General features: G+C 38.7%; 2 long non-coding RNA genes across 3 annotated transcripts in view; one reads left to right on the top strand and one right to left on the bottom strand.

The window, feature by feature from the left end:
• Positions 1 to 27,992, top strand: part of LOC146761959 (uncharacterized) — a 115,013-nt gene that overhangs the window by 66,208 nt on the left and 20,813 nt on the right. Inside the window, exons 3-5 of the long non-coding RNA XR_014942794.1 lie at positions 9,710 to 9,839; positions 13,383 to 13,502; positions 14,176 to 14,308. This is a non-coding gene — a long non-coding RNA (uncharacterized LOC146761959). The remainder of the gene's footprint in view (positions 1 to 9,709; positions 9,840 to 13,382; positions 13,503 to 14,175; positions 14,309 to 27,992) is intronic.
• On the bottom strand, positions 11 to 27,963 carry LOC107309666 (uncharacterized). Of its 2 annotated transcripts, none has more exons than XR_014942793.1 (3): positions 27,680 to 27,963; positions 25,847 to 26,064; positions 11 to 216 (listed from the first exon to the last, which is right to left on the bottom strand). It is a non-coding gene; the product is annotated as an uncharacterized LOC107309666 (long non-coding RNA). The 2 variants fall into 2 exon arrangements; XR_001553277.3 differs by lacking the exon at positions 11 to 216 and adding an exon at positions 11,565 to 17,429.

The raw sequence follows: 27,992 nt of genomic DNA, 5'->3' as shown, positions 1-27,992 counted from the left end.
ATTCATTGTAGTCAGATGACTTTGGCCAGCTGCCAGACACCTCCCCAGTTGCTCCCTCACTGTCACACCTGAATGGGACAGGGGGAGAAAAAATGATGTAGAATCATGTGGGGAAAGAAACAAAGATCACTTTCCAGCTACCACCACTTCCCTTAGCTCTCTAACTCTTCATTTCAAATGACGCATTCTCTTTTTGTGTTTAAATGAAATTGTAATCTATAAACAAACAGATGGTCATTGATTATAGGCAAACTAGATCCAACTTGTGTAAGAAGGAAATTGCAGAAGAGAGTGAAGCACTGAACACCTTGCAGAACCTTATCTATTTGAAACCAGAAAGCAGAAGAAAACCTTGTACAAAAATAAGAATCACTGCACATCTTCCTGTCTTAAGGGACTCAGGCTCTCTGGCACAGAAAGCATTAGAACCTAAGTGTATAAAAGTCTGCCCTAAGTAACGAGAGGACACGGGTATGCTCTGGGGATAGCATGTTTCATTTTATTAATTGTGCTTATCATTGTACATATTTTACATTATTTATCAGCTTGCAAAGTATTACATTTGATCTGATTTCCTTATTCACACATTCTGCTTTGTTTTATGATATACAAACTTTTCAGCAAATTAAACACTAAAATAAACATACTTAGGCAAGTTAACACTTTATTAAGATGAATAGAGCAATTCTGATTCCCTTTGGTACCATGAAAGTGTCTTTGCTGTGAATACCATAGGGCTTCAGAAACTGGCTTACACAACTTGCCGAAGTGGGAGAACTGTATTGCATTATCTTAATAGGAGGAATGGGAATTTATAAAGTGGTAGAGTGTGACACATTCTACTTTACAGTATAGAGATATCATAAATTTGTGGAATCAGAACATTTTCCACAGCTGCAAATTTCTGTTGCCAGTACTATTGTATATTAGTCTGTATTTATTGTATGATATCATTCCCCTAGTACAGTACTAGTAAATTATATTTTATCTACAGTATCTCTCTACCTCAGTATTTATGTTTGCAAGACGTGTCCATATATAGTACAGAATGATAGGAGAACGCTTCAGTAGATGACTACATTGATGAGTCTAATGCAGAGTGCACTCACTAAAGAGACACTTTGAAGTGCAGGTGACCGCTAACTCTACTGTGAAGAATTAATGATCCGCTTGGTCTCCATGTTCTGTGGGACTGACTGATCAGCAAAACTCATGTGTTAGTGTTGATTATGCAGTATGTCCAAACTGCTCTACTCCACTGCTGTTCTAAGCCTGTCCTTCTGCTACACAGAGCTGCAACATTTTGCTCCCTGGAAACTTATCACTGAAGCTGTAACCAGTTTTGAAGAGCCATTCTGAGGCTTGTAGAATTGTGAAAGATTAGGTCCTGCTGAGTGCCTAGGAATTTTTTCATCAACCACTGCTGACTTCTTTTCTTATAATGGAGGCCAGGGAGAATGCTGTATTAATACTCTTCTTGGTGAGGAGTAAAAAGTATCTGATTGAGTTTCTGTACTGTCAGCTGGAACATCAAACTGATATAGGGCATTTTGGAAGCATTCACTTAGATCTATGTGAGCTCAGCCAGAAACAGTCTGATTTGTGCAGTTCTCTAGGGTGGTTACATTTGTGGCTTTTTTTGTCCTGTTTAAAAGAACAGACTGGCCAGACAGGTTTGTTTTCAAGTCTTGAGTTACATAGGGAATGTTTTCCCTGGAAAGAGGAAGAAGACACTTTTGTTATAAGACCAAACTTCCAAGGTGAGAGCACTCATCACTAGCAGATTCTTAAAAGTCTTTGGCTAGCTCCAACAGTAGTGCTCAGCCAGGCTTTACTTCATCATTAGGCAGTTCCTGACCTGCTGATATGCAACTGCATGGAAATACCAGTGTGCTGAAGAAACATCTGAAGTATTTTCACAGGTTTCTCAAGAGCTGCTGATGGAATTCATGTACTTCTTATCCTTTTTCCCCCCCTATTTAGACATGGGAAAACTCTATAGGAGTGGAATATTGACTAAGAATTAATGAAGTTTCATGTTCTGAGCTGGTAGCCATGGCAGATGCTATATGCATATACAGTGAAAAACATTTTTTTTTCCTCTGAAGAGCTCTCAGTATAAATATCAAGTGATGAAAATGTAAGTCTCAATGAATCATCATAGGAAGTTGTTTCTTGTACATGAGGAGGCCAGGCAAAATATATGTTTTCAATTTCTGCTTCCTTTGGGAAGAATAGCTGACTTCATGTTCGCCAAAACACCGTCATTCATAATGTCTACACAGCACTGCAGTTCTAAGTGGCCCTGTATGTCTTCCATGTTTATCTGAAGGAGTTCATAGATGAAGGAGAGCTTCATTCAAAAAGAATTTCAACTGTATGGGAAATAAATATCTGTAATGAACTTTTGGGTGACTGTAAACTTGGAAGTGTTGTCTAGGTGAAATTCAAATTTAATGATTAATTTTCATCTGAAAGCAATGATGGAATCTGCAGTAGCAGCAATAAGGAAACAGCAATAATCTGTTGCACAGCTATACAGACAACATATTGATAACAGCATGGAGGTAGTTTCTTCCGTGGTTGACAGCTGCAACAAACATCAGTGAAAATGTTGTACATGTTTTCAGTGTTTCTTTCTCAGGGAGTCAGGAAATGTTCAGCCTGTAAGTTGCATTGTTATTAACTTTCTCATGTAATAACCACTCTAGAAACATGTGTGTGACATTCAAGTCACCTTGCTTTCTCCTGCAGTTTGTGTGCAATGTCCAAGGTGTACTTTGTCCTGAACTGAGGTTGCTGTCTCTGAAATAAGTACTGGTGTTATACTCATGTAAAGAATAAATGAGAAATGTCCAATGTATGGTTTGAAGCCTCTTAAGTACCAGAACTTACCAGTACCAGAACAGTTCATATATAAATAAACCAAAATGAATTTGTCTCTATTGACCCATGTATTTTCACAGCGGAGGTGCTTGTGTAAACAGCTCCCATATACACTTTGCTAATCCCTCATTTATACTGGAACAGTTGGATGAGGGGCCTGTGCTATCAGAGAGATGAATAAACTCATGCAACTGAAAAACTCTTGACACTTTTTCTGAATTATTTTTCTTTATTTTTAGATAATACTGTTGACAAATCTGAGGTTTTTTGAACTGTAGAATGGTATAATCATTTGAATTGGAAGGGACCTTTAAAGGTCATATAGTCCAACTCCCCTGTAATGAACAGGGACACCAATCCAGACTGATCTAAAATGCCTCCAGGGATGAAGCATCCACCAACACACTAGGAAGCCTGTTCCAGTGGCTTGTCACCCTTATTATTAAATAATTCTTCCTTATACCCCGTCTAAATCTCCCCACTTTTAATTTGAAACTATTTCCCCTTGTCCTGTCTGTCCTCTTCTTATTATAGACCCTCTTTAGATACTGAAAGTCTGCTTTCAGGTCTCCCCAGAGCCTTCTCTTCTTCAGGATGAACAGCCCCAGCTCTCTCATCCTGTTCTCAGATGGGGGGGGGGAGGAGGGATATTCCATCCCCTAAATCATTTTTGTGGCTCTCCTCTAGATGCTCTCTAACAGGTCTATGTCTCTCCTTCTGTGAGGACTCCACATCTGGGCACAGTACTCCAGATGAGGCCTCACCAGCACAGAGTAGAGGGACAGGATCACCTCTCTTGCCCTGCTGGCCACTCTTCTTTTGATGCAGCCCAGGATACAGTTGGCTTTCTGGGCTGTTAAGGCACACTGCTGGCTCATGTTCAGCTTCCCATCCACCTGTACCCCCAAGTCCTTTTCAACTTGGCCATGCTCTGTCTTTACATCCCTCCAGCTTGTACTGATAGGGGTTGCCACAACCCAGGTGCTAGACCTTGCATTTGCCATTGTTGAAACTCATGAAACTCATTGCAGTTGGACTTGATGATCTTCAAGGTCTTTTCTAACCTGGGTAATTCTATGATTCTATGAAGTTCTCCTGGACCCACTGCTCAAGTCTGTCTAGGTTTCCCTGATACCCTTGGGTGTGTTGACTACCACATAGCTTGATGTCATATGCAGTCTTGCTGAGGGTGCACTCAATCCCGCTATCCATGTAATTGATGAAGATATTGAAGACTGTTAGTCCCAGTACTGACCCCTGGGAGACATCCATCTATGATCTCCATCTGGGCACTGAGCCATTGACCACCACTCTGTGGGTGTGACCTTGTGGCCAGTTCTTCATCCATCGAACAGTCTGTCCATCAAATACATGTCTTTCCAATTTGGAGAGAAGGATATTATGGGAGACAGTGTCAAAAGCCTTACTGAATTCCAGATAGATCTACCAGTGGCTCTTCCCTTCTCCACTGATGCAATTACAGCATCATAAAAGGCAACAAGATTTGTCAAGTTTTCTATTAGCAGCATGGAATCTAAGCATACTGTGTTTCTCCTGAAGTGGAAAGTAGGTCTCTAGCATTTTTTGTGTTACTACTGTGTAGATAGAGAATAAGAATGACAGAATGGGAAGTGGAAACATAAAAAATGTTGTGCTCACGCACTCTGAAAATTAGGACAGAGAATTACAAAGGGTTCATAGGAATCACTGAAGTCCCTTTTATTTTCAAGTTGGTTTTTTTTCTATATTAGTAGTAGATTACTCTGTAAATTTTTACCTACTTTATAAGGCAAGTGATTTCAGTGAATGTAGGAATGTGAATTATCAACGAATTTTTATCAGTACTTTGGTGGAATAAAATCTTCTCATGCATTTTCTTGTTCCTGTGATTCACATTTTGGTAGTATGTTACATTTAGCCTTTTGTACCTTAAAACTATTCAAAATTGGATAACTCATCAGAGTTCTTGGAAAATTCATCTCCCTTTCTTTGGGAAATATAAAGATGCCCAACTTTCTTGGAATTACACTGCAGTTCTTCCTGCCATGAACCTGCTGTATCGTGCAATTGCAGTCAGCTACCCATTTCTGTTTTTTTCTGTTTTTCAAGCACTTAGTCATAGCCTGCAGTGCTTTGATTTGACCTTGCTCAGCTGAATCTGGCTTTATTTCTCTTCCCAGTGGATCATTGCTTTTCATGTTCCAGATAGTGAAGGAGAAGGAAATGAATTAGTACCTCTGCAGCCAATTGCTGTGAAAATAGTGTGTGCCATACAACTTGTGTAGGCTGCTGAATGATATTTTCCTTGATGGCCAATGAGGTGAAGGATGTTGCATGTTTATAATGAGCTGGCAGTGCTGCCCTTCCTGCAGTCTACACAGTTATGACTGTCACCCAGAGATGACAACTTTATATAGTCAGGGATGTTTGTGCATATTATTGTGTGAGATATTACAAGCACTGATGGGCTGGATGTCAGTGAAGCTTAATATGAGATATTCCTTTTTGAGTAGATAAAGCCAATGAGTTGTGAAGACACATAACCTTTTGTTAGCTGATACCCTGTACTGTTTGCAAGGGTGATTTGTGAGTATGTTTTTGAAAGGAGTGTAACAAACCTTGCAGCCTAAGCCACGCTCTCTCGGTGATGAATATAAGTCCTGCTGAGATCTTGTCAGCTGTATACCAGCTTCAGATTGTTGTGGGAAGATCCTGCAAGCCCGTGCAGGGAACAGAGGTCAGACAGATGGGAAGTAAATGCTGCAGAATCATGATGAGTCATTTTAAGTCCCACGTTTAATTGATTCACGTAAGAATATCATAAGCATTCCTATAACTGCCATCACAATGATTATGCATACTTCAAGAGTTGCTTAATGAGGCTTACCTAAGTCTCTGTGCCAACCCTACCATTCTGCAACAAAAGAAATAATGGAGCACTGTAATAACTGAGCCTAAAGATGCCTATTCTGTAAACACAGAAATTTCTATGAACAGAGACGATTTCTTTCCACTGGAAGGGCAGCATAGGCCTCATGTGTTCCTGTTTGCACGTATGTGCACCAAGCTCTGAGGGAGGGTGCATGTGTTCACCAGAGAAGAAACAGTGGTTTTACTTGTAATGTGCAAGTAATTTAAGCTGCTGAAGCTTTATTGGTGTAATACACTGAAGAGAGGATTATTTGGCAAAAGAGAAAATGTAAGATTTCTGGTGGAAACAAGGATACTTTGATGCGTATATCACATCTCAGAGCAATAATAAAAACAAGAATAGAAGAAGACATCTGGATCAGTAAGCTGCACAAACCTCTGTCTCTTAACAGACATGTATCAGAAGCAAGCAGTGAGCACAGAGGCTGGTTCTGACTGCATTTATCCCTTAATAACTCCATCATACCTAAGAGGATATCGCAGGTGTGACCCTGAAAAAGATCTGAACATATAAGATCTAAAAATAATAATGTTTTCAGCTCAGGAGTTCTGAAACTGATGGTGATAAAGAGAAGAAAGGAAAGGAAAGGGGAAAAAAAATAAATAAAGGAAAAAGGAAAGGAAAAGAAAAAGGAGAGGAAGAGGAGGAGGGGGAGGGGGTAAGGACATAAAAAAAACAGCTTGAAAGAACTGTGTATTATCTTACTCAATGCCTGATTATCACAGAGGGCACAGAGGTCTGTCCTGATTCCCTCTGGCTGATTTGAGAAAATGGTGGCATTTGGCAAGAAGGCAGCAATGAGCAGCTGTGGGAAATATCCCCTCCAGCTCCCACAGTTGAGCCAGGAAGAGGATATTCGTCCACAGCCCAGCCACCTGGCCAACTGTGCTTGTAGTGTATGTCATACAATGAGATCTCAGGCTGCTGGCTTTGTTGATCCAGTGTGGTAGCAGTAGAAGGCAATGGCAAGCTAAGGAAGGATGCCACAACCACAGCAGTCAGTTTTCAGCAAGAAGAGGTGGTCAGAGTACCTTCAGGGAGCCTTGCTAGGGACAGCGTGAAAAAGGCAGCAGCTACATAACTGGAAGGAAGTGCAGAATATATTCTCCCTGAAGCCAGTACCAGAATCTGTGATTCCAAGCCCCAATTTTATTCTCAGGGGACAACAAAAGGGGATTGATTTATGTTTAAGAGTGCAAGAGGGAAAGACTCCTGGGCTCCCTCCTCATTCACTCAGCAGTGCAACAGAAGCCATCACTTGTTGACTTTTAGTTAACCATACTAATTTGCAGCCTGTTTCTGCAGTGATCAGATAACCCCCTACCTCAGCTAATGTAGTGCTCCCTGTGTTCCCACAGATTCCCCTTTTGGGATCCCCATGGGTAAATGGAAGAGGGAGGAATGGCCAGCTTACCACTAGAGTTTTTGTCAGCTGCCAACTAGCAATGCCAGTAAGTGATCTATTTTTGCCATTTATTCAGAAAGACCTGATGGTCTCCATGAGTCTGGCACTATCATGCATGTCAGGAGTCAGTGTACACAGAAGCATTGACCAGTCTGCTCCCCAGGGATTTACTGTGCGAGTAATAGTGGGTTAATTTCTCTGGAAATTTCTGAAAGAGATGATTGTGTATCAATAAGTTGTTCCAGATGACAAAAATGAAGTGTTGGAAAAGCCTCGAGGGGCTCGTACAGCCATGTCAAGGATATGCTTTCCCTCTGCTCTTAAAGGTGACTTGCAATATTAAAAAAGCCTTTGGCCTTTACTGCTAGTTTTATGAAGACAAAGACCTGAAAGCTATCCATACCAGGTTGTGATTTTCATTAATTTAGGAACATCTACTGCTTTGTTTCTCTGTTTTACTGTGAAGTACAGGGGCATGTAGCACATGTAACACGTGCTTTCTTAGCCTTTAATTGAAACTGAAAGTAGTGGGCTAGAGGTTGGGTAGTTTTTATGCCCTTGAGCTCCCTCTGTAGCTATTGCTAAGACGTTTGAGTTACATATGTGTAAACCAAATTTAAGGATTAGATTAATAGCTTTTGCTGTGATTTAATTAAGTTGATGCAACCCCAGTTTGGTTTTGTTAGATCAGCACAAAAAAAACAGGCGTAAACAAGCCCAGAGTATTTTAGGGAACTCAGTGAAAACTTTCTTTCACATTTTACTACTCTTTTTTTTACTACTTTTTTATTTCTTCTGGAACTATATCCTCACACAGAATATACCTGGAAACAAACCAGCGTGGAAATCAGTACTGAAACCTTGTTACAAATTGACAGATCCTGCTAATGTGGCCTTTATTTTTCCCTAACATCACACAAGTGAAAAGGACAGAAAATGAAAGCTGTAATTCTGTGACTTAGTTTTATCCTTAACAGGAAAGGAGTGAAACTGCTTCAGCATGGGTAGCAAAAAATGCCTGTCTTAAAAATTTAAGGTCTATCAGAGAAGGAGACAACCACATCATTTTGTTCTAGGTAAACTCTATATCTGCATTGACTTGTTCTCTTTTTCTGTCAATTATTCTATTTTATTGTCCAGAAGGAAAAAGAGAAATATCATCATTTGGCCAAGATGTCTAGGCCTCTAGCCTGGATATCTGGGCATGGATAACTAGCCATATTCAGTCCATCCTTTTTATTACACAGCTGGTATGTGCTTGCACGGTAACTCAATGTCAATCAGATATTCCTCCAGTGTTTCAGACTCACTGTGGTGTGTCTCACAGTGCACACTCATACACTCCATGCCATGAAACATTAGGCAGAAAGATAGCAACTTCAATCAGTTTAGGCTTGTGGGGTTTTCTCATAAGCAAAGCACATGTTTTTGCAGTGAGGCAGAGGCCAGAACGTCTCTCCATAAACATAAGCAATTTTTTTTGTGCATTCTGCAGCACATCCAAAAGCCATCATAAGCAGTATGGCAGTCCATAGTCCTTCTGTCTCACTCCTTGCTTTAGTGATGATTGGTGATAATAAAGAGATTAAAAATAAGAACAATGCAAAGGCTGTTATATAAGGGAAATAACTGCTCTGTGCTGAATGTTTAATGTGGCTGCTGTAAGATTTTAGTATTCATTTACACTCCTTGAAGTTTGTGGCTTGAAAATATTTTTTTTTCCTTCCCAGACAAAATCATTAACTGGTAACCCTCTTTCTTAGCTATCAAAGGATAATTCAAATCGGGGGAAAACTCAGGAGGTCTCTAGTCTTGATTTCTGCTTGAGGTAGGTTCCTCAAGAATTTACCTGATCAGGCCTTGAAAAGCTGTAAGAATAAAGACTGTACAACCTCTCTGCCAACTGGTTTTTCTGCTTGACATGGAGAAAAACTTGTTCTTTACATCTGACCTGAAGCATTCTTGTTTGGGCTTATGTCTATTGTCTCCAGCTATGCACTGCCATGACAAGTCTGGCGCTATTTCCATACAGATACTGGAAGGCTGCTGTTTAGATCCCTTGAAAGATGTCTCTTCTCCACACTGAGCAAGCTCCCTCTTCTCAAGCTGTCTCTCAAGATCAAGTGCTTCAGCACTCTGTACTGAATTTTATCTAATGAATCAGTGGTGTTCTTGTACTGGAGAGTCCAAAACTTCATTTTAGATACTGTCTAACAAGCACTGAGTAAGGTTGAATTATCACATCCCTGGCTGTGCTTCTGCTGAAACAGTTCAGGATGTGGTTGGTCAACCTTGCTGCCAGGAAGGTTGCTGGCTCATACCCAGTTGGCTGCTCTCTGGGATTCCCAGGTCCTTCTCAATAGAGCTGCCCCCCAGCTAGTCTGTGCCTAGCACATATCATTGCCAAGGTTATTCCTTCTCAGGTGTAGGACTTTCCATTTTTCCTGGCTGAATTTCATGAGATTGTGTCTGATATTTTCTTCCAGCCTGCCCAGCTCTCTTGTTCCTCCAGCCCTGCTCTGAAGTGCATCAACTGTTTCCTTCGATTTGCTGTCACTGGCAAACTACATGAGACTAGATGAATGTGCTCCATCATCCCTCAAGGTCATGATAAAGGTATTAAAAGATATTAAGAAAGAACTTAGATTATAATGATGTTATAAATATTACTATACACATGCCAGCAGTTTGAAATAATGCTTAATGCCATATATCCCCATCCACTTGCCTATAATCTACAGAGAAGATGCTTGATTGTGTGTGTGAGTTCTGTGACAGGCATAGACAAAGTCCTAGTGGGCAGTAGTGCCATTTGCACTAAAAGTGCATGCTTGTATTTTTGTGATCAACCTCTGTAGTGTGATAAACTTATAAATAGCCGAATTGTTTTTAAATCCTGTGGTTTAGGGTCTCTGCAAACCAGTCCTCCCTGCAAGTCATCCACATCACGTGTAGGGAACATAGTCAATGAACAAAAGAACAAAACCATACACTGAAATGTATATGCAGAGGGAACATATAGTTCTCTGTCTTAGAGAAAGGAACATGGCCTCAGGAAAGACTCAGTTTCTAGGTCCATGTGATCATGAATAAGTCAGTTATTTTCTTTTATGATTCAGTTCCTCACCTTTAAAGTAAGTATAATAACAATGCTGTACTACATAAACATATTTGAGGGTAACTGATGTTTCAGAAATGTTGGTAACTGGTTTCAGACTGTGGTAGTTTCTGCAGACATTAAGTGAGGTCACAAGCCTCATTGTGCATCATACCCTATACATACACACGCTGTCACTGTGGGTCATGTGTGCTCCTTACATGGATGTCTATAAGGAGTGGGAAATGGAGGAAAGAGGAACATGAGTGATAGAAACCTTATCAATAGTTACATTAAAGGTTGTTGAAACAGAGAAGAAGTGCTACACAGATGAATCATCAGCAATACACATACTATTTGGGAAATTCCTCATAAGAAGCATAACAAAATTGTTCCGTCTAGACTTTTTAATACAGGCATCAAAAACCTTAAACTATGACATATGTGATAAAAACACTCATCTGCTGGTAATACACAACATTTTCAAAAAGGGAAGTTGATTATTATTATTATTATTATTTTAATTACTTTCTGCTTTCACCCTACAGATCAATTGCTTGTAACTACAATTACACCTGCTTTTAACTTTATTTCTTATTAACAGTATTAGCAAAGCAAAATAAACTCCTGGTTTCCAGCGTGAGTCCAAGCCTTTGAAAACAAAGGAAAAACAAGATTCCTGGTAACTTCAGAGGGCATTACATCCAGCCCATTGTTTTTAAAAGTCAAAAGCTAACAGAGATTGTTCATTTCCTGGCATTGGCATCAGCAGTAAATGGGATTGCCTCACAAAACGTTTGCTCAGTCCTCTGGGGACAAAGGATAAGAGCTTGTTGCATTGCTCAACAATGATCTCCTCCACCAGCCACACAGAAGCCCTGCTTCATTTCAATAGCTCATTACTTCCATGGTGAATAAAATGAGACCATGGAGTTGAAAGTATGGGGAGAAGAGTGAAAGCCAGTGAGAAGCAGGGGTCTGAAAGACCATTCTCAAACACTCTCCACTTCCAAATGAAACTAGTAGATAGAGATTAACATCAAGGGCAACAAAGCGGTGAATGGCTTATGTGAAGAAACATAGGGTCTCCATGACAAACAGGGACTTCTTGGTGTCACTTTGGGGCACGTTTCTCTCTTTATTGTAGTATCTTTGAAGTAGGCATTTATACCATTGCCATCAACTCCCTCGATAATGAACAGACAGAAATAGGTTGTTGTGCTCTATCTCCTAAATGAAGGTGATTTGTTTAATCTATTTTAGATGTCGGAAATGGGATGTGGGAAGCTTTGCCCTCAGAAAGCCTGTACTCTTAAATCTAAGGGGAGCCCAGACAGTTAACTCAGATACAGACACCTACAGTGCAGAATCTATATTTGGACAGATGAATCCCACTGCTGTTGTTTACTATAAATAGGAAAGTGCACAGTATATTTAAAGCAGAAAATCCATTGGGTACTGCTGAGCTTATTGTTAATGCTGCTTAAACTAGTTAATTAAATAACTCGTCAATCACCCCCTAGTGTACAGAGTACCAACCATACAACTACTGAAGTCAATAGTAAAATTCATGCAAGCACCAGGAGGCACTGATGTGGGTCTATGTATTGACCATACATTGAAGCAAAAGGTTCTGGATATAGTTCCAGATCTAGTTCTTTTTTTTTTTTTTTTTTTTTTTTTTAAATTATATTAAGGGGATATGTGAATTTCATTCAGATGATTGTAGAAGAAGAGAGCAGCAGCAAAGTTCAGCTGAGCAGCTATCACTCTCTCTTGAATGTTCCTATTCTGCCCAATTGCAAGATATAAGACATTAGCATAAGCTTGTTTCAAGGATGTTCACTGTCCCCAAAATATAAGACTCTTCAGGCTTGAAATGCCATCACTAATAAATTGTGGGTAGTGGCTTTACAAAATTAAATAGCTGGCACTGACAAGTTGGTTTATTATAAGAGTGGCAGTACTGAATGTCGTCTGTGTAAATCAGATCAAATGCTTCTGGTACCTAAACTGCAAAAAAACTGGCTCTTGATACTGCCCAATCAACTATAGCTATAATGACCATAGCAGGAATGTGTTAATTTACCCCCTCATAAATCACATTGAACTGTATCTTAAAAGCAGCATAATAGGCAAGGGAGGCATTTGTTAGGATATTTTTATAATTAAAATGAAGAAAACCTTTCATAAGAACAACTGCCAGGTGGCTAGCTGCCATCTCTGAGAGAATGTTGTGAAACATTGGGCATGTTTACCATGGAGAAAGACTCACCAGCCTAAAGGGCTGGATAGACTGCTTTGAACTTTATAGTGGTTAGTGGAAATCCTGAAGTTTGTTCTTGGAATATAAAAGAGTTTTGGCTGTAGTAGCTACATCAGGATCCTTAGTTCCCTTTTTGCCTTACTAGGGTATTTTAATGTTCTAATGGTATTTCACATTCCAGTAAGCATCCGTGGCTGAAATGAGTTTGTTACTCACTTGTTGACTCCTCCATGCATTTGTGATAATTAGAGACCACATGTCCATTGTAATTGTGGAATCATCTCTGAGAAACTCATAGAAGTTCATAAAGCATTGCAATTAACTGCAACAGTTAAAGATGACAGAAGAAAGAAGAAATGGAGACAACAATCACTCATTCAAAGACATCCTCTTTATACAGTCAAGGGTAGCATGAAGATGACGCATGAATGACAAGGAAAGGTTGAAATGAGAAATTAGTAGACCAAATTATATGAATGAGATAAAGAAGGGATGGCCTATTCAATCTCACATCATCCAGCAAACCTATAAAAGCAGAAAGAAACCAGAGACCAATAGGATAAAAGAGATTTCTAAAGGACTTAATGAGGAAAGGACATGTATTGATTCTCAGCTCCACTGGGCAGCTTTCACCAGATACAGACCATCAAACATTGTACCTTGTTGTTTCCAACAAACCCACAACCTGACAGAAGTGAGATGCTGCCTTGTCTTTCCATGTTTTCTGAGTCTCTGTTTCCCTTTGTTATCTTTTATTTCGGTCTCTCACTTTCTGTCACTCTGCTTTCAATGTCAGCTGAGAATATCTGCGCTTCTCTGCAAAATGAAGAATGATGGATGAAAGAAAACCTGATTTGGCCTGAAAGGTATCCTATACCACCAAGGGAATTGGACTCCAGTTTGGCAGTTACCAAAGGTAACTTGCTTCTCCAAAGTGTTTTCCATTCTGAAGGGCTCAGCAACCGCTACACCTCCCCTGCTTTCCACTCTTCTGTCTTTTCTCTTGCCATGTCTATATTTATTATCAAGCAGGAAATCAATCTTTACTCCTACAGTCCTGAACTGAAAGATGAGTAAGAGAATTAAGCCTTTCTTGTTGCTAAGGACTTCTGGCTAGCATAATGGATTCTAAACAAATAACCTGCATCTGGTAGAAGGACTCTGACATATTTTGATTAAGTTATTCTTGTTTAACCATTTGTTTTCAATTTTCAAATGCTTTGTGTTTTGTTTTTGTAAGTACTAATCAGTATACTTTCCAGCTTTAGCATGAATTTCTTGTGCAGCTACTGTGTGACTGAGCAGGCTGAGCTCTCTGTACTTAAAACCACAAACCGTGTTAAATGGTTTAACACTTTAGATTGGTTAGATTACATGAACACCTAAGACTGAATTCTCATTTATTCCATTGAAACTAACTCAGTGTGGCTGGTTACATATGACTATTGTTGCTTCTGGTGCTGCTCTTTATTAAAGATATGTTTGCTCTAAAATTCTAAACCCCTCCCTGCATCGCTATATAACGTCTAGGGTAACAAGTAGAAAGAAAAATACAAGCTCTCTTATTTTTAGCTTATTTGTCCATGTAGGTGTCAAAGTAAAATGTCAAGAAGACACAACTAAATACTGATGCTTTGGCAAACCACTGATGAAGGAAAAAATGGAGGTACTGGAGGATTTTACCTGTTACTGCATTTAACATCACTGGATTGTGAGAAAAATGTAAGTTAAAACACAATATATTATAGAGATAGTAGAGCATCTGTAACCAGCAATATTTCACTCGGGATAAATGATCATGTCCTGTTCTCAATGAAAAGAAGCTTGGGAGCCCATGGAATGGCAGAAGATGAATCTCTGTTTCCTTTTACATGTCCTTTCAAGGTGAAAGAGGTCAAATCAAGCAGTCTCTAAGCTTATAAATCACTCTGCTAGGCTAGTTTAAAATATCATTCTACAGAAACATAGGTGACAAGTTTCTAAAATGAAGATAAAAGAATTTGCTGTCAAGGATTTGATTTGTTGAAGGCTTTCAGCAAGGGCTTTGGACAGGAAGGGAAAGAAGAAATGCTAAAGAAAATAGGAAAATCTCTGGAGAGTAGAGTTGTTAAGTCTAGAAAACTGAAGAAGCCCTGGGATCCTACAGCATAGGATTTGTGACAAAAGATGGGACTGGAAGAAAAATGATGAAATACAATTGCAAATAAAGTGCAAAACATCTTTCTTTTTTTTTTTTTTTTTTTTCCCTCCTTTTTTTTTCTGTGTGTATTTTCTTGATTTTGCCCTTTATTTAGAATTTCTTAGCATTTTTGTATGTCTTCACAATACCTGAAACATTGTGAAGACTTTGACAGAACATCCTGCAAATTTCTTGAGGTTCAAAGGTTATTTAAACAAACATAGTTCTTTCAAGTTGAATCAATACAACATAGAAGACATGAAGTTGGTTTGTTTCAATAGCAACCTTACTAGAGTCAAGCAAATAGTAAGTACAGAATAGACAGCATGCTATTGCCTTCATATTTAAACAGAAAGCATTTTAGGATCTTCCCCGTTGTGAGAAAAAGTGTGTGTGTGTGTATATACACACATATTTATAAATAAATAAATAAATACATATAATATATATATATATAATATATATTATATATATATATAAACCACGTTGCAGTGAAGTTTCAAGTGGGAACAGAAAAGAGGAACAGTATTTTTATTCATGTTTCTCTACAGGCAGTTCATGTGCTAATTCTGACAAGCAGAAACAGTTTGAAACATGATTTTTCTTTCCTGAAGTAAGAGCAAAAGCATATTTAACATTGTTTTAGCTGACATCTTTCCTATTGTGCATTTTCCCAAACCAAAAAGGATAAGAGGACTTTCATTAGCAAGTGTTCACTGGCCCCACTGAAATGAAGGCCAGGCTTTTTCATTTTGTCAATGATCTATATAAATGAGGCCTGTGTATATATATATTTTTTTCCTGCTGTTTTACGTCTAAGCAGAGGAGTTCTATGGGAGCAAATACTTCTCAATTGTGTAAAAGAAAACAGGACAGGTTTGATTTCTGTGGTGTGATCAATTTTACCAGAGCTTATCTTTGCAAGAAAGGCTGGTTCAGGGACAGCAACACTGGATGGCTGCCCTGAAGTGAGATAGAGGTAGGCCTAGGGAAATAACCAAGGCTGTGAACTTTCTGTGTTGCTAGTAGGAGGCCATGTACATTTTTTTAAGTGCCCATAAAGTAAAACCTGGATAGTCTGAAACACACTTTTTCTCATGATACATCACTCTGGATTTTTTAATGTGTTTCATTTCTCTTTTACTTGAGATTACTGAGTAACTAAGACAACCTGAATATTTACCCTTTTCTTTGTGGAGACGCATTTATACATAGACATAAAGGCTAAAAAACTCTTTGTTCTCCCTGTTTGGTTACGTGCATCCTAACTAAACTGCAGCCATGCTATATGTGAATGTTGCCACTCACATCACAGCTACATAGAGAAGCTGGTTTAGAATACAAGAAGGTCCCTTCCTTGGGCCTTATGCCCTGCTGCCATCCTGTCCTTTGGTTTTCTTCTCTCCACAGTTTTGGAGAGAGCAATTTCCTCATCCTTGCTCAGTTTTTTTGACCAATTCATTCTTGAACACTTCCATGTTTTTAACATTGTTCAAGGACGTAATGAGCTGCTGCTTGGCTTTGAGTAATAATCATCTTCATTCACACTGGAGGTTTCCATTCCTAATTATCTTCAGTGTCTCTGTCTGCCCCCAGCATGAGTAGACAGTGAAATAATATAAAAGATAACTATAGCAATGTCATTTAATTCCAGCAAGACACATTGACCTGGGAAGTGAGTATGGATAACAGTAAATATTTTGCTGATTAGGAGAAGTGATTTCTCAAGATGAAGCCCAAATTCTCAGACTGATCCTTGCTTGTCACCCCCTTTAGTTACATTCTTTAAAGCAAGTTTCACACGGAGCCTCCAGTACTCAGGCAACATGCTGACTGTACTTGTGTTAGAGGAAGCGTACCTTCTGGCATTGCTCTGGGTGGGCTCTGAGATGTTATTTGCTGTCTTCAGAAGTGTTGGTTCCTGTAGTCAGCTATAGTGCTGTTTCTTTACAGTAAACTGAAAACTGTCTTCCACTGACATCAGAAGGGAAGGAAGAACATTTAGATTGAACAGAGAAATAGTTGCAAAGGGTTAAAATTATGTATTCGTGTTTTTAAGAGAGCAAATACTGTTTCAAAATAAAAACAACAATAGCAACAAAAACAGCAACAACAAAACCCAGGATAGAAGAAAGAACCGATTCTGCACTTTGTATTTTTAAGCACTGCTGATTTGGAAGCCAACCATGAATGCCAGTAGTTGCTTATGCACTGTACATGCTGTACTCCAAAAGCATATCCGCTACGGCAGGCCAACCAGAAGGGAAAGCATGGAATTTTCCTTTGAAACAGAAAAGGTCTTGTTGCTCACAAGCATTTTGCTCTCCAGTTAACTCCTTTATTTCTTCCCTGCATCTGAGCAGTCCTGTGGTAGCACCTCTGGAATTGCATTCAAAGGTCTTAAATCAGTTTGTGGTGCTCAAATACCACAGCAGTATAGTAGTTCTTTCTTATTTTGACTTCTTCCTGTTATTGCTGCCAAGGCTTCTCATCTTTGCTGTGGACATCTTTTTCCTCCTCGTCTGCTACTGCTTCTGTTGTTCCATGGTGATGGAGTGTAGACACAAACTGATGTCTGGTCTGCTCTAAAATTGAGGGACTTTGCCCTTGGAGAAAGGTTTAAGTGCACATGAAACGTTTGCTGTGGGAAGCTGTGCTCAAATTCTGCAATGGGAAGAAAGAATAATCCATATTTAGGATGTCAAAGCAAGTTAGTGAGAAAATAATGTCATCTTCCTTGCTACATTTGCTGACACAGAAGATTAAGGCTCTGCTGAGAGCAGACAGAGAGCAGCAAGAACATTCATATCTAGGGAAAAGGATCTTGTTCTTCTGTGGCCTGAATTTGGTTATCCCAGATCCTTGGATGAAATCCTGGCTTTAAGGAGAGAAACTGGGATAGAAAACACAGACATAGTCCTCTTTACCCTCAAAAAACAGAGGAAGACCACAACAAAACCACTGTGTTTAGGGAAAAGAAACTATAAAGGAGCTCCTGGAAATAATCCAAGCCAGATCTCAGTAGGAAGACATGGATGCTCAGAAACAGAAAAAAAAAAAAAGAAAAAGAAGCATTAACAGATGTTTTCCCTCCAAAATGGGGTAACCATAAGTTCTGACTATTGCATAATTTGGTAATGTGGTTATAATTATAGACAGTTCTACTATTTTCTTTCACTATTTTCTTTCTTTGTCATGTTTGTTGCAGGAAATCTCTCTCTCTAAATAGATTTTTTTAGCACAGAGAGATGTCTGTGCAATCTCTTTGTTTCTCCTGTGCTTTTGCATATTTTCACCTATGTTCATTCTGTGACTAAATAGTTTTGCTGCATTCGTGTATTCAGCCACAGATACTTTAGCACCTTAGAAAATAATCATATGTTGGGGAGAAATGCTACTGCTATACACTGTAGCACATATACCATCTTCCCAAGCCTCATAGTCTGAGGAAGGAAAGAAACCAAACACTTAAATTATGTGAAAATACAGCAAACTACAATGCTGGTAAAGGTAACACTTATTCTTCTCATGTGTTTGAAGGCCAGGACACCCACACATTTGGCACATCGCCACATACATTTGGGTAAGGTAATGTCATTTGCACAGCAGGCTGTTCTTATCCTCCATCTGTTCTAAGTCATGCAGATTCAAGTTGTGTGTCCCTCAAAAGTCCACTTTTCCAGCACCATCCAGTCTGTAGCAAAACAGTGGCAAGGATGCCTCAGTGTACAGATTCTGTAATACTTGAGCTGTATCTGTGATGGATAACCAGGCTTTGGTCCACAGTGAAATCTCTTGCATCTGGAAGGTGTGTGTGTGGGGACAGTTGTCCAATTTAGTATGTGAGGAATTCAACTATTGTATGTGAGCAGTTCCTCAATACAGTCATGCTGGTTCTTAATCTGGTGGATTTAGACAGCCCAGAAGAATACTCTGTTTCTCAGTTTATCTATGTGCTCTATGCAAAATACAAAGTACTTGGTACTTTACAAATCCATACCATTTTCAGTAGCTTTTCCATAGGGACTAAGTTGTACATGAGTGGGGCAAGGCTCAGTAGACAGAACAACAGAAAAAATAACATACACAGTGTTCTCAAAAAAAATATCAGTTTCTGTGTGTAGTAATAATTCCTTTAACTGCCAGGCCAGGGAATGTTGTATAGAGATAAAAACTGATGCATCATTGCTCTCCTTCTAACAAAAAACATTAGACCAGAGTGCACTGAGAGCAACTTTTCTTCTCTTGCCATTGACAGAAGTAAACTGACTGCAGGCTGTTACATTCAGTGTTGAACTTTTTTTTGTGGTTTTGCAATAATCAGTTCTTTTTATGTTGTATGATCGAAGCATGCAGCTGTGAAGAAGCTATTGTAGCATAAATGGACAAGGTAGGTAAATTAAAATTACTTTAGGTATTCAAGGCAGATTCTGATTTCATTTATGCTGGTGTAAATATAGTCACTGAATGTAATTGAAGATTTACTGAACCTTAGCTGGGATAAAAATGAACCCTCTTGTAGCTGTGCTTTCTAACTTCTGTGAAATTCTGGTCTGAATCTTGACAGTGGTTAGCTGTTAGTTGCTTCCATTTATATCTTCAATATTTCTTTCAGATTTCTATTGTCTTCCCTTTTTCTTCACTTTCTGCTCAGCTGTCATCATAGCACTTCAACTTTGTTTAGAAGAGCAAGGCAGATGTCTCCCAATAGAGGTTCTGCCAGTGTCTGTGGGAGCAGTGCTGTGATAACAGTATGACCAACAGCATCAACACAGAATGACCACATCACATCTGCAAAACCTTTCAAATACCACTGGTTTAGGGCCTGCAGCTTCAGATTGCTTTAACACTGGAGTCTCTTTGCTGGTAGCACTTAATGCTACTCAGTTCACCAGTATATTAGGAACATTTAGATCTATTTTGTTGGTTTGTTTGCTGTTTCTTTTAAATCAGAGTTCCCACAATGTAATACAACCAGGGGGTGAGAAGGACTTCTAAATAAGCCTTCTTCTGAGGTGCTCCCCGGGTATCAGAAAATATAATTGAATGTGGCAAAACGTTACCGTGAACCACAACTTTCAAGTTTCCAAATGGAAATAAGCAAGGCATTATAAAGATTAATGAGAAACGACATCAATATTTACTCAAAAAGGAGGGAGAATTTCAAGGTAGCCAATAGCAATAGCTTGCAAAAACTGACCTGAAACCAAAACTTAAAGCTTTTTTGAATATTTTGTCTTGTTTATGTTGTGTATAAAGCTTATTTATGTAGTTTTTGAAAGTATCAAGGAACAAAGGCGTATGTTTGGTGACCCTGCCAGGCAGAGGGGTTGGAACTACATGATCCTTGAGGTCCCTTCCAACCCGGGTCATTCTGTGATTCTGTGATTCTCACTGGTGGAAAGAAAGAAAATTAAAAAGGCATTATTCTGTGCTTGCTCTAGAAGCAATCTCAGAAGTCCAGTGATAGTTTGCCATTCTCCCTTTCTATACCGGAGTCTGTGTAGTAATTTTGTCTATGATAAAATATTTTGTCAAGTGAAATTCTAGTTTAGGATCAAAACTCCCTCTCATATCATGAAGCTGAACTGTAACCCTGCTCTCACAGTCCATGCTGACTACTACCAAGGGCTTTATCTTCTCTGCATCTGCAGGTAAAACCTGCAGATTACTGAAAAGAGTATTTATTCATTAAACTAAAAGTCAGATGGTCACTCAAACTTTTGAGCAAGCAGGACTTTCAGTAGTTATGTAAGTACTATTGCTTATAAAGTAATGAATGTTGTGTTCATGGTTCTTCCCACACTGAAAATATGAGATGTGCAGCCCTGACAATTCTCTTACACTGTTGAATTGGGAAGAAAGTATATTCCAATCTCTCTCTACAGCTGATAGTTGTAATAATGTTTATCAACCAGCAGAAAGACCCAGCTCTTAAGTTATGCTGTACAAACAGGAAGAATATATATATATATAAATATGGAGTGGAAAGATATTCCTTACACAGATTAATACTAATGTGCTTGGTTCTGAATGACTGAAAATACATATTGCTCCAAGCAAGAATAGAATATAGAAGAAGATTAGAACAGGTTGCCCAAGGAGGCTGTGGATGCCCCATCCCTGGAGGCATTCAAGGCCAGGCTGGATGTGGCTCTGGGCACATGGCAGGGGGGTTGAAACTGGATAATCATTCTTGGCCTTTTCAACCCAGGCCATTCTTTGGTTCTGTGATTATGCAAACACATCTAAAATCAATCACAGCTTACAAATTACTGATAAGCCTTGAATATGTGGCAATGCTTGTAATTGACTACGCTGGAATTTGACAAATAGCATTGGGTTAACTGCGTGCACAATTTCTACATGAAATATTGTCATACACAGTTACAGAGTTATCTACATCACTCAACTTCTTTTCCTCTCCAGAAGCTCATTCCTGCAGCTGCAGTTCCCTCACTTTCTGAGCTGTTGGATATATCTGATTCAAAAGGGAAGGCACTGCCTGCGGATTGCCACAGGTGCCTCTTGCAACATTTCCATACTGAAGGTTGTGGGGAAGTTAGAACTTGTGAAACTTGCAGTATCTGATAACAGACTTCAGTCATATTTCAGGAAATCATCCCTGTGCAAAGAAGCTCATTAACATACACTTCAGATCTGCAGAAGACAGTAAAAGTTACGCACGTTCTTAAAGCTGAGCTTGTGCTTTCCTGAGGATCTCCCAATGTAATTTGGTTTGTCTGCAGATGCAAGCCTAGGCAAGAAGGTGTCTGCAAAAACTGGGGAAGGCAGGTTGTGTCTGTCTGTTGCTGCTTTGTCATGTATGGGATAAGAGTTTTCTTCCAAGAATAAGAGACATTTTGAAGAGGAATGTTTGGGGCTTTTATTTATTATATTTTCAAGGGAAAAAGTCTGATCTTGATTGCCCTAAAAATTTGTGATTCATTTGTAATGCAAGCAACCATGCGAGTGAAATGTACTTAATTGAAAGAGGAAATAGTTTTACTCAACTTCACATTCCTTTTAGTTCAAATGCTTATTCAGCTCAAATATTTGTATGAAAGGATGCTCTAGTGAAAAATCGAACCCTCTGATTAATGACCAAAATCTTGCCGTCCACACCCGTTCATCTAAGCCATCCAAGAAATCTTTCAAAAGCAGAAAAGATTTATTTGAGAACTTCAAGTGCACAACCACCATTTTTTTAAAAGAAGTACTTGCATAGCTTTTATTTCATAAGGAAATGAATAATTGCACAAATGCTTGTTTTCTCCTTTCCCACATGTTATTAGCAAATTACACTGTGTTGTTAAAGAGCTGCTAGGATCATCCCACTACACTATGTTGATATTTTTAGTGTTACCTGAACTTTTCTTAGGTTCATTTCACACATTCCAGCTATAGCAACACTTTGGTCCTCGGAGGATAGACACCAACAGTCCAATGGAAAAGGACTGTCTTTTGTCTTTCAGGAGAAGCTTTTTTTGATTACTGTGCTCAATACGACTGTCATACATCCTATGAACAGCTAATGTGAAATATCCAAGGCAGGAATTTGGCCTTGTCTAAATGAGGGATTTTGACTGTCTGTGAGTGTTTTCATTCAGAATGAGGTTGCCTTATTTCTAAATAATTTACTTTTAAAATCTATTTTATTTCACAATTGAACACTGTTGTTCTAAAATTATAGCATTCATGAAGACCTGAACTACCATAACTGTATGCATAAAATATAAACCATTTTGTTATTTTGGTTCCACTTAACCGTGTAGGCAGACCCTTATATTCCAGTGTAAAACTGGTCGTTTCAGCTTATTTTGTATCTGTGAATTTCACTGCTGCCCTATTTTCTTTCTCAGAAAATGAATTCTTTGTATGAGCTGACTGGTGCAAAACCAAGGACAGTCAAATGATAGTCCTATGCACTGTCCAAATACATTTCTAATCAAAACAGAGTTATGGTACAGATTCACTGGACGTGTGCTAAGTAATCTTTAAAGTAAATTTTGTTGTTTTTTTTTCAAAGCCTGGTGAAACTATCCCCAATGAAATTACAAATACACTGATTTCCACAGTTCTTTCAACCCTGTTCTATTTATTTCAAAACATCTCTTATTTTACAGAATAACACACCAACTCAAAATTCATGCAATCAGTGACCATTACAGAAGGCAATATACATGTTACTAAAGCTTAGGAGGGAATGTGAGAATAATAAAAACAATAAATTAAAACATATGGCTGTTACTGAATTCAACATTCCAAGTGCTAAGCAGGACAATATATCATTTTACACAAGCTCCTAGACAGTGAATTGAAAACAGCTACTCAGAATTTGGATCCCAGAAATAATCTGACAAATAAAAAGGGTCAGCTTTAAAAGATTGATTGTACTGAAGCCAGTATGCTTCAGTATGAGAAAATGCTAAGGTATACATGCAAGATATTTATGGTCAAATATTGTATGTGGAGGTGTTCTCCAAGAGTATTTAGTTGTTGAAATCCCAAATTTAAGCACCCAGAATCCTCGTTTAGATGCCTCTTCACCAGAAAGCATATGAAATCTCTAGATGCCCAGGTATTCACTGTTTACTGTGTGGCAAATGAATGAAATTGGGAAGGTTGATGTCTGAGCCTTGTATTTCTCAAGTAAGGTATTCACCTTTAACTTGCATCTAAAATCCAGTTCAGAAAACACACTAAATATAGAAATGTTGGATCAGGCCATTACAGAGACATGGCTGGAGAGCTTTCAACACTCACTGTGCCCTTTTACTCATCAGCTAAAGAATTCAGCTTAGACAGGGAAGACACAACTCCTTTTGTTCATTCCTCTCCCTTTTGAATCAACTCCTTTTGTTCATTCTTCTTTTTGAATGGGCATTTCACACCTTCCAAAATCATGTTTTAATTTCAGATCTGTCTGGTTTCCTGAGTGAAGGCATTCAACATCCATTCTTTCTACATGTTTTCACTGTGCACAGATTAGGAAAATATTTGTTAAAACTGAGAGAGAGCTGAGAAGAACAAGGAATATGAAATGTGGTATGGTAAGATGGCTCAGTGGTGCATTCTCTCACCTTAGAAAAGAGAGGCCCAGATTCCAGTCCCTGCTCTCATGATTAGTTAATATGGGATACTTAAAATTTCATCAACTCAGGCTTGGAGGCCTCTTCTCTCTTAGCAGGAATGCTATGCAATAAGGTAATGCTCTCTTTTTTACCTAATGAATATTTAATTGTTCCCAGGGAAGTAAAGCAGCTTCAGTGAGAGGAATTAATGGCTCTTTTTCTGTCTTCAAGCTAACCAGTGAGCTATTGGTTAGAACTGAGTTTCTGCCTATCCCCCTCACTGAAATATGTGAGCCCAAATGTTAATTCAAGGTAGTAAATAACAAGAGTCTCTTGTAATACCCTGACAGCAATCACTAAGTTTAGAGAGCGTCTCCAGACTCATGTGTTCTTTTTGTTGACGTTATTGCTTTCCTGCATCTTTGAGTTCTGAGGTAGAGGCATCCAACTTTAATGAGTGGCAACCCTGCCCACGGCATAGAAGTTGGAACTAGATGATCCTTGAGGTCTCTTCCAACCCAAGACATTCTATTATCTTTTAGGAAACTCAGTGTGAAGGCATGGCACCTGGAAGTCCAGTGCTATAAATTTTGGTGTGGGGCTGCCTCTGACACTCAGAGACTTAGCTCATAGTTTCCACTCTCTTTCAGACAAAACAGACACTGGATATAATAGCTAGATAGTTAAACTGTGTCCTATATCTTAAAGCACAAGCTGAAACAACTAAATTTATTCAGTAAAGTCTGTGGAAGAGAAGTGTATCAGAAAGAGCCCAGCACGATAGATATGCCCAAACATGAGGTCTACCATGAAAGATAAGTCATCTAACATTCGTAATTTTCTGAAGCACAGAAGAAAAATAGCTGACAAGTCATAAGAGATTTAACAAAGTAAACTCAGATCCCCTGGAAACATGAATATTTAACTGCTATCACTGTAGCCATTATTTCTAAACTTCCAAAAAATATAGATTCAAAAGAGAAAATCAGTACTTCACTGCTAGGCTAGTTAATACACTGTGGGAAATTGGTGTGCATGTTTTAAGACTTCAAATATTTATTCTTAGCAGAACTTTTTACATGTTCAAGATCTAATCTTATTAGTTGATCAAATATATTTCCTGCATAGTTGTTGAGTATTCCCAGATGAGCTGTAAGTGCCCATGACATTTAGGATACAGTGCTTAACCTCTTTGGCATCATCTGTGTGCTCAGTTCTCTTAAGAAGAGCACAGCCTGCAAATCACAGGAAGAAATGCTTCTAATCTTCTCACAGCTGGCAACACTTCAGCTGGATTGCAGTGTTCAGCTCAGGGTACTGATCTTCAAGGAAGAAGTGAACTACTAAGGATAGTCCAGAGAACAGCAGCGAGAATGACTATAAGTCAAGAAAATACGTTCAGCATGAGAAGACTGAAAGAACAGTCATTGTGTGCCCTAAAGAAGAGACTTCTAGAGAGAAGGGCTCTCCCAGTCCATGAAGATAAGACTTCTTGTATGACAAGAAATAGTGGACTTAACATGGGGAAGAAAGAATCAGGTTATCAGTTGGGAAAACTTGCATAAAGTAGACGTATTAAAACTCTGGAGCAGGTTTCTCTTAGCAGCTGCTAGAATGCATGTCACTGAAGGCTTTAGTACAGGTTTAACGATATACTGAAACCACAAAAGTTTGATAGATGTTGATGTCTCAAACGCGATGAGCATACGGCATACAGCTTACTTTTCAGTCTTTTATTCCAATGGCTCTCAGTTGGCTTTTGGTTTAAAATTACTTATTCAAATTTGTTGAAAGGATTTTCTTCAAACTCTCTTAAATCATTTGTGTTTGGATACACAGGCTGACTGTAGAAGTGTCTAAGACAAAGTATTTCTTTTTTGTAAAAGATACAAATTAGATAAAATGGCCATGACTCCAAAGTCTGACATGCATTCCTCCAAATACCTTAATTAGATGGATAAACCTATGCCATAGAATTACGTAGGACATTAATATCATTAGACTTACTTCCGACTCAGAAATGTATGACGTCACCTCCATGCACGATGAGCATCTCTGGTGTGTGCAGTAAAGCTGCTGGAACAGCTTTTTGAAGTTGTAGCATGACAGGCTTTTGGCAACTGCTTGGAACAAAGCTGCTCTGATGGTTGTTTGATTAAGCAAATCTGCTGTGGTAAATGTCTGAAGCCAAGCTGTTTCTGCAGCTGTCTGAGCCAGAGCTAGTCCTGCAGTTTTTGAAGAAGGTATTTGTAAAGTATGGAGGAGAAAAAAAAGGAAACAGAGAGGAAGAGAGAGAGAAAGAAGGGTTTTTTAAACATTTTAGCAGCACGTAACATTAAAAACAAAAGTATGTTTGTTTTCAAACAGTTTTGTAAAACAAAACTATAATGCCATCTTGGGGTTTCGGTGATATTGGCAATTACATATGTATAATATGCAGTATTGCTAAGTCCTTGGGTGCAAGTATAAAGTATATTGGAATATAGTCTCTGAGGCTGTCATTCAAGGTGCAAAGTCAAACCATCTAAAGGTAGAAAGTACAAGAAGTCAGAACTGAACTCCTCTCTCATGTACAAAAGCTTTTAGTTGTGTGTCCGTACTGAAGTTTTCTGCCAAGATTTTTTTGCTCTATCAGCGCTCAGGGATGACAAGTAGTTTTTAAACAGTTTCTTACTTTTTGTTTTCTTTTTCTACTTCAGTATGAGCCCATGTGCTTATTTCACAATATTCAAAATATGCTCTGATAGCAGTATGATTAACTTCCTCGTGATCATTTCAGTGGTTTTTATCACTGTACTCTGTGCTTCACACATATGAATATGTTTACTTTTATAACTCTTGTAGTCAAAGTGATATAGCTACCCCTGCTATCTGTAGAGAATAGGTTAAAACTAGCCTCTAATTTGAGGTGCTCAATTCCAGGTTCCAAATCTTGAGCAATTAATTTTTATATGAGTTTTATTTTCTTTTGATATCTCACATGTGCAACAGTTCAGTAAATTCAGAGCACAGGATTTCAGGTGAGGCACCCAGAAAAAGCGGGTCTACATAAGAAAAGCTTGTAGTACTCTAGTAACTTTCTAAGAACTACACAGAGAACTTCCAAGCTACAAGGTGTATACTGCCACTGTAAAATAAATAAGACAGATAAACAGTCATACAATTACATGTCCACCAAAACACAAAGGAGCCAATACATAGTCTGCATGGCTGTATAGCTTTAATTCTTCCATTTCTTAACTTACAAATACTTGATCTTAACAAAGTTTCATCATGTTGTTCAATGTGTAGATAAGTTGCACTATTTTGAACTACACTAGAAAAAAAATAAAATAAAACATCCCCCACATGTTCCAGCTGTCACACCTAAATGTTATGAGCATGTTTTATCAATGGGTTAGGAAAATGTAGATATCCCACATGGCTTCCTGACATTTAAGCTAATAGAATAACTAGAAGTAATATTTTCTATCTTCTGTGTGGACTGCAGCAATATGATAATATATTCTGATGGATGGTTTCCAACCTTTTTTTTGACAGTGTCTGGATTGTTAGAGTTATTTAAGGTTATTGGGCTCCTGATTGAATACACATCCGCAGCACACAGATATTTGTATTTATTCCTGCAAAGCACAGCTAATGGCTCTACCCGTCACTGTCTCAGTCTTGTCTTATTCTTAACCTTGCTCCTCATTCCATCTCTATTTGCATTGCTCAGAATCTCTTATTTTCATTACTTCCTTTCCTTTCTGACTTCGAATCTGTTCTGTCTCCTTTGGCCCCTTTAAATTCTCCACCACAGATTTCTCTATAAACTGACTTCCAGCACCAGTTTCTCACCTAGTTTGAGTGTATCCGTCAGTCTTCCTCACAGTTGCCAACATTTCGTCATCTATTCTTCTTTTTTTATTCTTGCTGGCTCAGAATTTCTTCACCTCCTTTTTCATGTGCCATTTGCTGTCTTTATCACTGTACTTCCCCCATTTCCTTCTTCTATCACTCTCTCTCTGCATCCTGGTATCTCGGTTCCTATCTGCTCCTCATCTCCAGGCAGATCAGCTTTTTGCACATTCTGCTTTTAAATAGTGCAGCTTCCTCCTTCTCACTTCCTGTTGAGAGTAGGTGGGAGAAACAGAGCTTTTGCGCTCAGCCT

The sequence above is a fragment of the Coturnix japonica genome, chromosome 2, assembly GCF_054131305.1.
Source record: "Coturnix japonica strain WE chromosome 2, WE-NBRP24, whole genome shotgun sequence".
NCBI lineage: Eukaryota > Metazoa > Chordata > Aves > Galliformes > Phasianidae > Coturnix > Coturnix japonica.
Note: the sequence above shows the minus strand (reverse complement) of the source record. Positions and strands in the feature narration are given on the sequence as shown.